Genomic DNA, 12,645 nt, shown 5'->3' with positions numbered 1-12,645 from the left:
GGACCCCCTACTTTTTAGGCCCTCCTGGTCTTTTGGCTTGCATTATTGGGGTCTTTTCGCAACAGTCTTGTCAGTCTCTCTGCTTTTCAAGTGTTTGAGGGCCATATTGGTCAAGTCTGCCTTTCGTTTGAGCAAATTCGGCCAAGTCTAGGACTCGTTTTGTGAATTTTAGGGTTTTTGCCTTCTGTCCTAGATTTTAGGGGTTTCTGTTAGAGTTTTGGGAAAATTGAACATACAACTGGAATCAGGACCCTTCAAGGAACCTCCCAGTAAAATTTGAGCCCAAACGGAGCAACTTTCTATTTTTAGAAAGTCCCTATTTTTTTAGGGATTTTTTTGGGTCCTGAAATGTTGTCATTTATAGTAAGTCATTCCTGCACCCTGTCTAGGGGTCTAATGCTGACATTTTGAAGGTTTCTATTTTTGGAAAGTCAGTACTGGCAAGAATAGTCAGATAAGGCGACAAGGATCAGACGTTCACAGACATTTCTAATTCTGGAAAGTCAGACAGCAGACAGAGAAAGCTAGAAATTGATCAAGTGCTGGAAGCCTATGCCTAAAATGGAAAGCTCAGAAATTCACCAAGGTTCAGGAAGTCATTCCAAAATTGCAAAGGGGTCAAATTGTCCTAGGTCTCGAAAATAGAACTACAAATTTCATGAATCCTTGGCCCATGAGAAAATCTGCCCAGATGTGGACTTGGGCGCCAAAATGGAGGAGGCAAGGATAAGCGGACAAATTTCATGAATCCTTGGCCCATGAGAAAATCTGCCCAGATGAGGACTTGGGCGCCAAAATGGAGGAGGCAAGGATAAGCGGATAAATTTCATGAATCCTTGGCCCATGAGAAAATCTGCCCAGATGAGGACTTGGGCGCCAAAATGGAGGAGGCAAGGATAAGCGGACAAATTTCATGAATCCTTGGCCCATGAGAAAATCCGCCCAGATGTGGACTTGGGCGCCAAAATGGAGAAGGCAAGGATGGATGGACAAATGAAAAAAATCCTTGGCCAAGTATGATTTGCGCCCAGACATGAGGGAAGGCGCCAAAGTGGCATGCCCAAGGAGAGAAGGACAATTCCATGAATCCTTCCTCCAGTGAAAATTCCGCCCAAGGGAGTGATTGGGCGCCAAAATGGCCATTCCATGGAAGGTGTAAAAAAGTGAAAATTCCAAGGCACGGTGAATTCAACGCCCAAGCTAAAAAGTTGAAATTTTGCCTAAGGCATGGAATCCTAGGGGTCAAGGAGGAATAGAAAGTAAAATTCCCCTCGGGCAAATTTTTGAATTTGCTATTTTAGACACCGAATCTCGCCGGAATGAGGAAATTGTTATAGATTCGGAATCGTGGCAGAATTCTCCATCCAATGAACCTGGCTCCTAAATTTTAGGAGGATCCCTAAAAAATAGGGATGCTGAAAAGAAGACATGGACAATTCACAAAACAATGAATTCCTTCCTCAGGAGGAATTTCTGCCCCAGCCTTGTGGAGGGCGCTAGAATGAAGAGTGCATGGAGAAACAGGCAAATTGCAAGAGTCCTTTACGAAGGCATTTTAGTGCCCAAGTGAGAGAAGGAGCGCCAGATAGGGGGATGCAAGGAATCCATGGAATTGAAATAATTCCCCACCAAGTGTAAAATGCCACCCAGGAACACGGGAGTGCGCTAAAATGATCTTCTCATGGACAGTGCACAAAGAGATGAACTCCTTCATCGGGGAAGAATTGCACCCAAGAAGAAGAAATTCCAGGAAAGGTGAAAAATTGACTAAGTGTTTGAAATTTCTTCCTTCAGGACGTAGTTCTTGGAAATCATGAAAATTGGCTAAGGTATGAAGAATTTCCTTCCTTAGGGTAAGGAACAAATTTCTTTCCAAAGGAGAATTCCTCCACAACAAGAAATCACATCCAAGGATGAATTGAAGATAAAATTTCTAAGGCAAGGAAGGAATCAGGGATGAACTAAACAAGAAATTTCCCCCCCCAGGGAAAAGTTTGAAAAATCCATTCTCGGGCATCAAATCACATCCAAATTTCAAAAGTTTTACAGATTTGGATTCGTAGGAGAATTCTCTTCCTCCTGGACTTGAAACCCTAATTTCTGCAAAATTCCTAAAAAATAGGAGATGTTGAAAAATCATTGAAAATCTTTTCCAGAGCAAGGCAAGTTCAAAAACTTCAAGAAAATACTTCCAGAGTCAGAGATTCTCCCTCTTGAAGTTTTTTTGTCTCCAGGGTTTTTTCCACCAAGTGGCAGTCGAGTCAACAGATGCTGAATTAATGAAGCATCTCTTTGCATGCAGTCGTCACATTTATGGCATTATGGCAGATTCCTTCTGCATGCGGCCGTCACGTCCAGGAGATGATGGTGCATTTATAGCATCATGGGCAATTTTTGCATGAGGGCACATTCATTGCATAGTGGGCACTTTTTGAATGTAATGGTTAATTAGTGCTTTATGGGTGCCATTTTTGGCAGGATTGTAATTAATTGTATATGGGCATGATGGGTTATTAATTATCAATTCCCACCTTGTTGAACCTTGAGTGGGAATCTTCTGGGGTGAACCCTAATTAGAGTTTACATGGCCTGAGGCCTATATAAAGGGGTGACCCCCTCATGGGTAAAGGGGAGGGAGCCTTGTATGAAATTGTTGCGATAAGTTTTGAGATAATAACAGTGAAACATTGTTCTCTGATGGTGTCCACTTAAGTTATTTTTTTTAAAGCTTGCATGGTTTCACCTTCCTCACTTAGATTAGAAATAGTAAAGTGCTTTGATTTCAATGGAGAATGTAATGGTGTCTGATGAATTTCCATGGTTCATACTTTTTGCATCTTGCTGATTGTAAGTTGCAGTGTAAAGTTAGTTTGAGCCCGCCAAATTTGTGCTAAGTTCGATTGTGGATAGTCGTTTGGATTGTGCCATTTTTGGGTATTCAAATGTACTTTCTCGATTTGAAAATCCTCTAGCATCCCCAGAAGATTGCTCCGGTTCTTGCAGAGTTGTAGTTGATCTTGGCGAAGCAGAGCTTGGTTTATTTGGAATTTGTCCACCAAAGCACTATTCATTCCACTAATGAATTCCCTGTCGGTTCTTGTTATCACTACCCTTAGGAGTAGATTTAGATCCTTCTAACCCTTTCCGTTTTACTTTCAGTTCATTCTAGTCCATTCGAAGCAGCAGCATCGCAGAATTGCCATATCCGATGATGGAGTTCTAGCCACAGCAAAGAAGTGAAAGATGTAAATGTTATTGCAATTTCCAATTTAATGAACAAGTTATATGCAGGATGGTGTATTTAGAATTTTGATATTATAACTATGACAATAATGTTGTTGTCTTTCTTTTGCTGCAGGTATGGAGGATGAACATGTATTGATTTCAATGTCATCTCCTTTCTTTTGAATGATGTATATATATAAGGTAGTCATGATCAAGTGGTACCTTGATTGGACATGTCTTTCAGACATGTCCGACCAAGATGTCACTTGGTCGTGACTTTTACAACCATCAACCATCAACCGATCCACTCGGTGTCTATGATAACTAATCGGTGCCATTGATAACAGATCGATATAAACATACTAGATAATGAATCGGTATCATTGATAATAGATCGATATAGACATACCCGATAATGAATCGGTATCATTGTAAATGATAACAGGTCGATATAAACACACCTGATAATGAATCAGTGTCAAAGCAAATGTTAATAGATCGATATAAACACACCTGATAATGAATCGGTGTCAAAGCAAACAAGCCCGATAACTAATAGCATTAGATCGACGCTTAACTTTGTTAAGCAAGTCGTCGATCTAATTCATCTTTATCAATGTTAATATTATAATCATGATCAATGTTATAATCTGATAAACATATTCAGTTCGGAAAGCATAAATCAGATAATCTAATAGCATAGATGAGTAAACCAAAACAGAATAGAGGAGATTAACGGGTAAGGAAAGTCTTATCTTGCAGAAGCTATTAATGCATTAACACTCCCTCTTAGCTTTGGAAGATAGATAAAGTAACGTGCATCACATTTCTTTTCCATAATGTCAATCTCCAAGGATATATATCATCTATACATATGATATGAAGTACCATTAGGACATAAGATACAAATATAAGACATCACTCTAAGTATGTGACATAGAGTATCACCTAACCATGTGATATAAAAGATTCATCATTTCATTATGACAAGATATCACCTGAACACGTGATATCAGTATTTCGTAAACGCGCAATCCTTAAGGATAATCATAAATTCACATCTTATCCAAGTTGTGGTATGTGCAAAAAAAACACTTTATACAAATGTCATATCACCCAATCACATGATATGAAGTATCATCTAGACACATGATACAAATGTCCATCACGTCAATCTTGTGATGATAGGATATCACCTAAGCACGTGATATCAGTATTGCCTAAACACGCAATACTTGAGGATAATCGTATGAGAAAGATTTAAATTCTCATCTTATCCAAGTTGTGGTATGTGCGCTAACACTTCATATGAATGTTTTACCACAACACAATCATGGCTTCATCCATGATCCACCAGAGATCCATCATGATAACTGGTTTGGACATTATAAGATCGTCACCTTATAATGTCTCCATACAAGTGTTCATTATCTTGAGAGATCATCACCTCTTAGATATGAACCTAGGGGATAAAATCCAAAATGTCCTGTCATGACAAAGAAGTTTACACATTAAACATGCAAATACAGATTACAAAGCAAATTACCTTTCTATCATACCTAAACCTTTTCTGAAGTGATCAACCTTCACTCTGAAAGAGATTTGGCTAGAATATCTGTAGTTTGATCTCCAAGGGAAAACCCTCCTACTCGAGGGAGAAACACCCAGCATAAAAATGTCTTCTTTATATATCAAATATGTCTAGCAATAATGCAAGATACGGGCCCAATACATGTTGCTTCACTCCTTGAAGCAAATTTCACAAGAACAAATCTGATTGGCCTTCTTCACAGGATCGATCTGCTCTAACTAATATATAAACTGCTCTCCACATAAATTGAATGGATCAGAGAATGAGTTTGCATCTTCTATATATATAAGGGAGGCACCCTTTCACAAGGGGTCGGTTCTCAATGACACCATCTGTCTCTTCACAAGGGTGGCCACTACAACATCAACACTCCCTCTTAGCTAGGGAGGAATCCTTGTTAATAATATAGTTATGAAATGACATCCACCATGGCTACTCCTAGAGGGTGGAACACGTTTCATCACGGTACCCAACATGATGACATTCATCATGGCTATTCCCAGAGGGTGGAACATGGGCCTTCTCTTCAGACTTCTCCCTCACAGAGAAGAGTGTATTAACAAGGGCTTGCTCCTCAAACTCCTCTCTCACAGAGAAGAATGCATTTAAGCAATGGCTTGCTCCTCAAACTCCTCTCTCACAGAGAAGGATGCATTAAGCATATCTTCATGATGGTGTGGCTCCCTCTGAGCCTGACATCAACCTTCTGACCTCCTTGTCTAATGTTGCTTCTAATGAAATGTTAGACTCCCTCTGAATTTGATATCAACCATCTGACCTCCTCTTCGAAGAACCAGATCGCAAGGACAAACTATATGGGTTCTTCTTCTTTGATGAATACTTACCACCATCAACTCAGTCCTATGACTGCAAGCATTGAGTTCTTTCTCCCTTGAATGAAATCTCTTATGCTTCTTGGTTTGTCCTTTCTTCATCTTGAAAGATCACCTGCAAAACATGACTTATAGAACTCTGACATGTACTTAGCAAATTCACCACTAGTAGCATAAACAAGAGCCCCTATGGTCAACATTGCTTCCTCATGGACTGTTGCACTTCTACAGGCAAATACTTGTTTATAGATGGGAATGCGAAATCTTAGAATCTCCACTAAAGTCCCCTCCATATTCTTCCTGAATTCTTCATCACAAATAGTACTTCAAAACTCTATAGCCTAACAAGCTCTTCATCACTTTTAACTACTTTAGTTGTGATTCTAAAGATGATCTGCATGTAAGGGGCAAGTTTCTCATAGTACATTGATTGAAACAAGATATTCAAATGTAGCTTGTCCTGTGCGGACACCTACTGACAATGTTGATTCACAAATAACACGCATAATGTAATTGCATGAATTAATAACTACATATGAAATTGATGATCATTAATCAAACATGGATTACTTATTTCTTTGTTTATAAGTCTTCCTCACAATCCAGCAATTGTTCATTCCTGATTCTTTGCACTTGAAGATTTAGATCTCATTTGATGGTTGCTCTTTGACACACATACTTTTAGTTGTTGTGTTCATCTGACATAACCAGGATCTATGAGATGCTGAGCCCATATGTCACGCACAGGACACTCAGCAGTATCAATGTGGCGTCGATCTTCCTCAGTAATCTCCCAACCATGTATTCAACTTAGGTAAACCTGTGACAAGGTTTCCCATAGATGATAAAGCTCTATAATTCAGGTGGCCTAGTCTTCTATGCCAGACCTCACTTGCATTTGTTGCTTCATGAATTAGGGCTAGGTTGGGCTCTATGCACAGCTCATACAAATAGCCTTGTCTTTGACCAATGACTTTAGCTTTCTTGATGGAAGAATGTCTTGGCCAAGCCAACACCTTGTTCTCCATGAAGGTTACTCTGTATCCTTTATCTTGTAGGGTTGATATGGAGATTAGATTTCTCTTGATGCTGGGGACATATAGTACTCCTTCGAGTTGCAATGATATGCCTGTCTTCAGTTTCATGGTGCAAGAACCAATTCCTCTACCTAAATTGCTTCTTCTTGGTTGTCTTATTTGTGTTAGTACTTAGAACTTGAAGGTCTTCGTCTATGTTCTTTTGTTTTATTCCCATCTTGTTCAATCTTGATTCTTCTTGGAGACAATCATCCCTTAATCTTTCAAACTTAGGATACTTGGACCTTGCACTGATGCCTTGGACGAATGTGCTCCATCCACTAGGCAACCCATCTAGAGCAATGAGTGTTAACTCTTTGCTTTGGATCTCGTAATCCAGAGTTGCTAGTTCATCTCTTAGAATTGATATCCGCATAAAGTAGGTGTTGATTGTCTCCCCCTTGTTCATGGTGATATGATTTATTTCTCGTTTTAATGCCAGAGTTCGACATGCATTTGATATCTCAAATGTGCTTTCAAGTGCTTTGAACATTTTATAGGCTGTCTGATGTTTTCTTATGATGGGCATTATGTTGTTTCTCACCCCATCAACTATTATTTTTATGGCCTTTTCATTTCCCTCAATCCATGCTGTTTTGTCAGGTTCATTTTCAGGTTGGTCATTTTTAGTTTGAAGAAATGAATCCACTTTGTTCTCCTTTAAGATCATCTAGATTCTGAACTTCTAGGCTGAAAAATCATCGCCACCTCCGAGTCTGTCTTCGAATCTGATAGCGTTGGCCATTGGAGAAATGTGATATAGTATATAACCTCGTTCTTAAATTATTCACAAAATTGAATAGCCTCAAGTTCAATCAACTTGGCTCTGATACCATGTAAATGTTATTGCAATTTCCAATTTAATGAACAAGTTATATGCAGGATGGTGTATTTAGAATTTTGATATTATAACTATGACAATAATGTTGTTGTCTTTCTTTTGCTGCAGGTATGGAGGATGAACATGTATTAATTTCAATGTCATCTCCTTTCTTTTGAATGATGTATATATATAAGGTAGTCACGATCAAGTGGTACCTTGATCGGACATGTCTTTCAGACATGTCCGACCAAGATGTCACTTGGTTGTGACTTTTACAACCAACAACCATCAACCGATCCACTCAGTGTCTATGATAACTAATCAGTGCCATTGATAACAGATCGATATAAACATACCAGATAATGAATCGGTATCATTGATAACAGATCGATATAGACATACCCGATAATGAATCGGTATCATTGTAAATGATAACAGGTCGATATAAACACACCCGATAATGAATCGGTGTCAAAGCAAATGTTAATAGATCGATATAAACACACCTGATAATGAATCGGTGTCATAGCAAACAAGCCCGATAACTAATAGCATTAGATCGACGCTTAACTTTGTTAAGCAAGTCGTCGATCTAATTCATCTTTATCAATGTTAATATTATAATCATGATCAATGTTATAATCTGATAAACATATTCAGTTCGGAAAGCCTAAATCAGATAATCTAATAGCATAGATGAGTAAACCAAAACATAATAGAGGAGATTAACGGGTAAGGAAAGTCTTATCTTGCAGAAGCTACTAATGCATTAACAAAAGAACAATGCAAACGTAAGGCCCCTTGGATTACCAGCAATCACATCAGCCAACTAAGTCACGTCCGTAGCATAAAGGAACCTTGGAGTCGATTGTTTGAACTTCTTGCAATCTTAGCATGCAATCGCACTTTGATCAAGAGAGAGTGAAGTGACCGTTAGGCAACTTTATTCTGTGTTCAATGCTGTCATAAAAAACACGTCAACAGGACCCTTTGGAAGGGTCAGGAGCAAAATTTGCAATTATGCTCAAATCCTGCACTTTATTTCACACATCAATACTCTCTCAACCATGCCATAGGGATAAGGTTTATGAGGCAAATTAGGACCAAGAAGGGAGATATAAGGAAATTCCCTCTAGACCCTTTGGAAGGGTCAGGAGCGAAAATTGACATGTTAGTCTCTCCGTCAGGATTCATATATGGAATATAACATTTAAGTATATCTTTCTTCTTTCTTATACTTTAAGTTATATTCCATATATATTGTCAGGATGTTTGAGAGTGGTTTCGGACATCTAGGAGTTATAATGCAAAATCTAGTTTTTGGAGGATTCTTCAATTTTCCAGACTTAGTCAAATTTCAGGATCAGGATGACATTCCAGACTCAGTCAAATTTTAGGACATTTGAGGATCAGGATGGCATTCGAGACTCCTTAAGGTGAATTCACTCTGTCCTTGATGTAAGGGATGGGACCTAGGAGGACATTATGCATTCAACCAAGGTTTGATTTAGCAACTTGAAGTGCGACCGGATAGTACACAAAAACACCCTAGGAATGATCAAAATAACCCCTAATCACTCAATTGACCTGACCTCTTGAGGAGATCCACTTGACTCAATCCCTTCAATGCAAAGGCTAAGACACTAAAACGACTAACAACAAAACCAAAAGGGCTAACCCCAGAAAGCAAAAAGTGGGGGTCCCTATTTGCAATGGGGCAATGTGTGAATACGTCACAACAGGAACTTGGGAACCCAGATTTCCGAAGTGGTGAAACAACACAAAAAGGGACCACTTTGGGAACTTGGGAACCCAGGTTTCCGAAGTGGTGAAATAGCACAAAAAGGGACCACTTCGGGAACTCGAGAACCCGAGTTTTCGAAGTGGTGAAATAGCACAAAAAGGGACCACTTTGGGAACTCGTGAACTCGGGTTCCCGAAGTGGTGAAACTACTTACTATGGAAACAAACCTGGGACTTCGGAGTTCCGAAGTTCCGAGGTGGGACTCTAACATGCAACACGGAACTTTGGAGAACCGAAGTCCCGACAAACTACAAAGATGAAGCAGAAAAGAGGGTTCGGGACGTCGGGACTGCGGGGTTCCAAATTGAACAGACATGCCAAAGAGAAACTAATTCGGGAACTCGAGATCCCGAAGTGGTGAAACTACTTACTATGGAAACAAACCTGGGACTTCGGAGTTCCGAAGTTTCGAGGTGGGACTCTAACATGCAACACGGAACTTTGGAGAACCGAAGTCCCGACAAACTACAAAGATGAAGCAGAAAAGAGGGTTCGGGACGTCGGGACTGCGGGGTTCCAAATTGAACAGACATGCCAAAGAGAAACTAATTCGGGAACTCGAGAACTCGAGTTTCTGAAGTAGTTTAATCAAAGACCCAAAACCACTAAAACCATCATTTCGGGAACTCGGGAACTCGAGTTTCCGAAGTGGTGGAAAACAAACCTACGACCCCTATTTCGGTAACTCGGGAACTTGGGTTTCTGAAATAGGGCAAAATGCAAACAACCAAGGAAAAGACTATCATTTCAGGAACTAAGGAACCCGAGTTTCCGAAATGATAAGACAACAGGGAAAAAAAACCCAACCCAGAATCTCGGGAACCTGAGGTTCCGAGGTTAGGGCAAAACAAAAAATCGCAAGAAAAAAAACAAGACAAGCAAAATCTAAGAAATCAAAACTAAACCAAACCAAATCTAACCTAAGACGCACAAAAATCCGCACGAAGGAGGTGAGAAGAGCACCTACTTGGCACGAAAAATAAAGATGTCGGATCGGGCGCGCGGGAGTTCGAAATCGCGAGGTCAGAGCTCTGGATTCGCAAGAGTGAGTGCACAAATGAGCTCCAAAAGGACCTCCAATCCTATTTATACCCCCATCCAACACCGCATTAAATGCGACTTCGGAAACTCAGGAACCCGAGTTTCGGAAGTGCAACACAGGCAACAAGCTCGGAACCCTGGGGACCTGGGTTTCCGAAGAATAGAACAGAAAAACAACTCAGGAGTTCGGGAATCTGAACATTCGGGACGAAAACCAAAAAGACAAACAAACACTTCGAGAGTCCGGGAACCTGAAGTTCTGAAGTGATGCTCCGAACCGAAACTGAAGTGAACTCGGGAGTTCGAGAACCCGAACTTCCGAACAAGGAAATAGAAAAACGACCCTGAACTTCGAAAACCTGAACTTTCGGGGCTACACAAACAAACAAACGCTTCGGGAGTCCGGGAACCCGGAGTTCCAAAGCGATGAAAAACAAACAAAACAGAAACAAACTTGGGAACCCAGGGACCCAGACTCCCAAACAAAGAAATGGAAACAAGCGAAAGCCCACCCCGGGAACTCGGGAATCCGGGTTTCCGAAGTGGTTAAACAAAAGCTAAAAAAAGCAAAAGGCAAAACTAACAGAAAAAGACAAAAAAGGGACCCGTATTTTCATGGAAATGAAAATGATGGGACTAGATATGCAGGGCATACCAAGTATGTTCCCATGGAAATCATTGCCAACATATAGTATGACTTGCACAAGTAGAAATCATATGGCCAACAACTAGGCCTTCTAATTTCCCCTATCAATCTTTTAGCCAGGTGGCTTCACAAGCATACCAAAAAATTAGACCATTAAAACACATCAAATCCTCCATGATTGCAATACCCAAAACTATAGCTTCAATTTGTGGCACAGTATGGCCTTTTTATAAAACCACTTAGCTAGGTTTGAGATATTTTTTTATCCTAAGAAGATTTTGAAAACTCTAGGTTCATTCTAGTATCATAACATTAACATTCATTAGTCATATGGCAAAAAAGAGCCCCAACACTTCCTTTTATAGCTTTTGGAGGGAAAATTACCAATTTAAAATTATAATAATACATTTATTTATCCCTCAAAATGACCTTTTGAAATATAAAATAAAATTTCATGTGCAAAGGCCCCCTTATCTCTCTTGGGCATCCACTTTTGAAATACATAAACATCTTTTATAAAATTATAACACTTAAGCAGCTACCATTTTAATTCAACATTAGAAACTTAAGTGCATAATTAAAATATTTCACGCAATTTGCAAAAGGAATTGCACCGATATCAGAATCCAACTCTAACCACACCATGATGAAACTAAAGAAGTATGATGATGATTGGAGCCAACCAAGTGAGTTACTAAAAATAGACGCTCTCTCCGAGAAGTTTGGAGAACTCAAATGTTACAAAACACTTTTGAAAGTGACACGAGGATCTAGACCATCAACCGAGCTCATTGCCAAAAATAGCAACCAACAAATATTGAACTTGTGTTCTCCCAGTACTTTGGAGTCCCCTTTCCCTTACCAATTAGCTTACAGGAACTCAAGAAATTGGCTAACTCTCACCAAGCTGATTAGGCCTGAGAAGAGAACATTACATTCCTCCCCACAAAAATTGCTTGTCACAAAGCAGTTGCAAACCTGGATGTAGCAATATCTGCTCACTCTCGCAATTAGTATCCTCCATAGGTAAGTTTTTCTATTTCACCAAATAATCTTTAATTGTCCTCTTTCTCAAAGGATTTTCCTTGAAATCAATCGCTACTTTTGGAACAACTACAAGTTTCCCTTCTTCATCCAAAGGAGGTAACTCAAAAGAGATAGTAACATTATGTCCTGTTGTGCGTTATGCACACACACCCCCGTCTGTGACAAGGGACCTTGTTGACGTGGCTAAAGTCAGATTACCAAGTTTCTCCAGTCAACGCAGAATAGAATTTGTTGAGTATCCTATCCTCTCTTGCGTAAGGAATCCCTAATGCTGTTTTAAGTGATCATAGGGGACAACCTCGAGGTTCCAAATGTTAGGTCATGACTGCGGGATAGCTCAACGGTTTGATGCGTTTTGTTGGTAACACAAGGGGGGTTACGTTTACAACAAGCTGGTCTGCATCCATTGATGCTGTGATTTTCAAGCTAGGAAATAAAAGCAAAAAAGAAGGGTTTAGGGATCCTAAGTGCAATGATAGGAATGATTAGTGTTGCGGGTAGATAGATTTCCATAACCAATTCTTGTTTCGCTAGAGAGACCCTCACAAATTGACAAGAA

General features: G+C 39.8%; 1 protein-coding gene across 2 annotated transcripts in view; it reads left to right on the top strand.

The window, feature by feature from the left end:
• The window catches only part of LOC131034474 ((S)-coclaurine N-methyltransferase), a 134,029-nt gene that overhangs the window by 27,044 nt on the left and 94,340 nt on the right, over positions 1–12,645 (top strand). The window lies entirely within an intron of this gene.

Source organism: Cryptomeria japonica, chromosome 9 (assembly GCF_030272615.1).
Source record: "Cryptomeria japonica chromosome 9, Sugi_1.0, whole genome shotgun sequence".
Taxonomy (NCBI): domain Eukaryota; kingdom Viridiplantae; phylum Streptophyta; class Pinopsida; order Cupressales; family Cupressaceae; genus Cryptomeria; species Cryptomeria japonica.
The sequence above is the reverse complement of the archived record's forward strand: the minus strand, read 5'-3'. Positions and strand labels throughout refer to the sequence as shown.